Here is a 2,924-nt window from a genome sequence, read left to right on the forward strand (position 1 = left end):
GTACTCCTAGTGCCTGTAGTCGCTGGAACAGTCGCTCTCGGGGTACTGTGTCAAAAGCTTTGCGGAAATCCACAAAGCAGCAGTGTAGCCTCCTCTTCCTCACCTTTGCCTGGTCAATCAGGCACCGGAGAGAGAAAGAAAGAAAGATATATTAACGTCTACTGGAGGCCGAAATCGGCCTATGAGACAAATCAAAGTACATGATGTGTGTCCTCCGCCCATCAATGAAAGGACAAAGGTACAAAAGGTACAAAAAAGTAACTGAAATGAAGCAGTGAGTGATCCATGCGTGAAACAGAGGTACATGATCCATGGTAGAGTGAGGGGTGGAGCTCTATCTCTAGGGGTGTCTAAATGCTCAGGGTAATACAAGTATGAGATGCATAAGACTAGCTAGCTCCATCCTGTACTAATATGAGGGTGCAGTATATGATACATGGGTGGATGGGGGGTAAGAGCCGCTCGTATGAAAGCCGCTGGGTCCGCCATCACCTAGGCCTGCCGCTCCTGGAGAGTCTGCTGGTGTCGAGTTTGGATCTCCTCGATCTGTTTGCGGTAGAGTCTGGAAGCTTTGTATCCTAGGGCTCGTGGTCGTCTCCTAGCCCGGACCTGCTCCGCCTGCTGGAGGGTAACCCCCGTCACTGTAGTGGGCCCTGGTGCTGTAATAACACGCTGGAAGAAGTCTGTGAGGCAGGACTGTCGCTCGCCCTCTGTTGTGGTAGCCCCTGGGCCTAGTAGGGTGTCTCTGTGTCTGTGGATCTCTGATAGGAAGCGGCCAAAGTGGCACTGATCTCTAGACTCCATGAGCTCTCGCAAGGAAGGCTGTCCAGTGAAAAGGGTGCCATATCTGCCTCGGATGTCCTCATATGCTCTACATCTGCAGACAAAATGCTCCTCGCTCTCCACCTCCTCTCTGCATATCCGGCAAATCCGCTCTGCTCTGGGGATAGATGCGGCCCTCCCTATCTCAATCTCAAGTCTGTGGGATGAGACCCTGAGCTGGCCAGTCGCCACTCGCAAACTATGTGGCATATATGTGTCCATGTATCCTGGTCTCTGTATGAAGCCATCAGCCAGTATGATCATGAACTGGTCTCTATAATACAGCATCTTCGGGGGAAGAGGCTGTGTAGGTGTGATCCATGTCTCTCTAATATAGAGCTGCCATATGTCCTGCCTGAGAACTCTGTTCCTCTCACTGCGTGAGAGGTGAAAGTGGGGTGAGTCCGGATCATACTGGAAGGGTGGCAATCTCTCCATGTCCAGCCCATGGGCAGCAAACCACTGTGTAACCTGTGAGTACCACGATCCCTGCTCTCCTGTCTCTGCTAGCTGTCTAGATGCCTCAAAGGCTCTGCATGTGAGTCTGTCTGGTGGTAACTCTCTGATCCTCTGTATGAAGCATACTGTCTGGAAGAGTGCCTCAACTAGCATGGGTGGAGTGGCTAGCTCTGCTCTGATAATGTCATGGGGTACTGATGGCTTGCTGCGAAACAAGCGTGAGATCATACATACCTGTGGTCTCTCAAGCTGTGCCCAAGAGGCGGCTGACAAGCCGGGGGCCCATACTGCGGCTGCATACATCAAAGCTGGGGTGACCATAGTGTCAAACAACCATCCTCTGGTGCGGGGCTCCTGGAAGTGTGCCTCGTGACATCTCCGTTCTAGCGTAGCTAGAGCTGCATAGCCTCGTGTGAGTCGGTCAATGGCCGCCTTTGCCATGGTGAAGCATCCTGGTGGTGGACTGGCAAAGGTGACCCCCAGGTATACATAGGAGTCAACCACCTCCACCTGCCCACCTGCTAATGATAGAACTGCGGCCCTCCGTATGGTCCTGGAAGTGTGGAAGATCATCACCTTGGTTTTCCCAAGGTTCACTGTCAACCCTCTCTGTGTACAGAAATCATCTAGAGCGCCTAGGTGGCACTGCAGACCCTCCTGTGTTTCTGAAAGCAAGATAATGTCATCAGAATATAACATGATATGTACAGGGGTACCTGCTAGGGCAGCTCCATCTCCGCCAGCTCGAAGGATGTAGTCTGAGATCTCGTCGATGTAGAGGCCAAAAAGAGTCGGGGAGAGTGGGCATCCTTGCTTCACACCAATGGTGCTAGCAATAGGATCTGAGATGCCCCCCGGGTATCGTACTCTCGCTGTCACCCTCTCATATAAAGCATAGATAGCCCATATCATCTCTGATGGTACTCCAAGGCTCTGAAGTCGTCTGAAGAGTCGCTACCTGGGTACTGTATCAAAGGCTTTGCAGAAATCCACAAAGCAGCAATATAATCTCTTCTTCCGCGCCTTTGCCCCATCAATGAGGCAGCGCAGAACGAAGATGTGGTCTATGGTGGAGAAAGCCCGTCGGAAGCCTGCCTACCCGGGGGCTCAAAGCCCCTCCCTCTCTGTGTAAGAACTGAGCTCTGCCTCAAGTACAGCTCCATAGAGCTTGGCCATGATGTGCCCTATCATGATGGTCCTGTAGTTCCCTGGATCCAGGGTATCACCCGATTTGTGGATAGGCGCTATGATGTGCCTAGTCCACTCCTCTGGGAAGCCCTCCACTATAGCCCGATTGAAAACAAGGGCTATCAATGGGGCTATAGTATCGGCTGCATAGATGAGGTGCTCACTCTGTAGGCCAGTATGGTCAGTGGATCTGTGATGCTGTAGCCGTCGGATGGCCCGCTCTACCATCTCTGTGGTGAAGAAAGTGGAGCTGATGGGTCATGGATCTGGTGGCTCGGGGATCGGTGGCTGCTCTGGGACCTCATAGAGCCACTCTCCATAGTCATGCCATATGTGTGGGTCCTCAATGGGTGTGGCTGGTCGGGCTCTCTGAGAGTGCGCCATGCTGTCGCACTGTCCATACTCATGAAGAGATGATAGAGCTCAAGCTCCTGTGTCTCCTCGAGAAGACTCAC

At 52.6% G+C, this 2,924-nt stretch overlaps 1 pseudogene; it reads right to left on the reverse strand.

Annotated features, from left to right (window-relative positions):
- Positions 1-290: 290 nt before the first annotated feature.
- Positions 291-2,208, reverse strand: LOC147617635 (uncharacterized; annotated as a pseudogene).
- Between the last annotated feature and the right edge of the window lie 716 nt (positions 2,209-2,924).

The sequence above is a fragment of the Cibotium barometz genome, chromosome 36 (genome assembly GCF_041138505.1).
Source record: "Cibotium barometz isolate CiBa-2024 chromosome 36, ASM4113850v1, whole genome shotgun sequence".
Taxonomy (NCBI): Eukaryota; Viridiplantae; Streptophyta; class Polypodiopsida; order Cyatheales; family Cibotiaceae; genus Cibotium; species Cibotium barometz.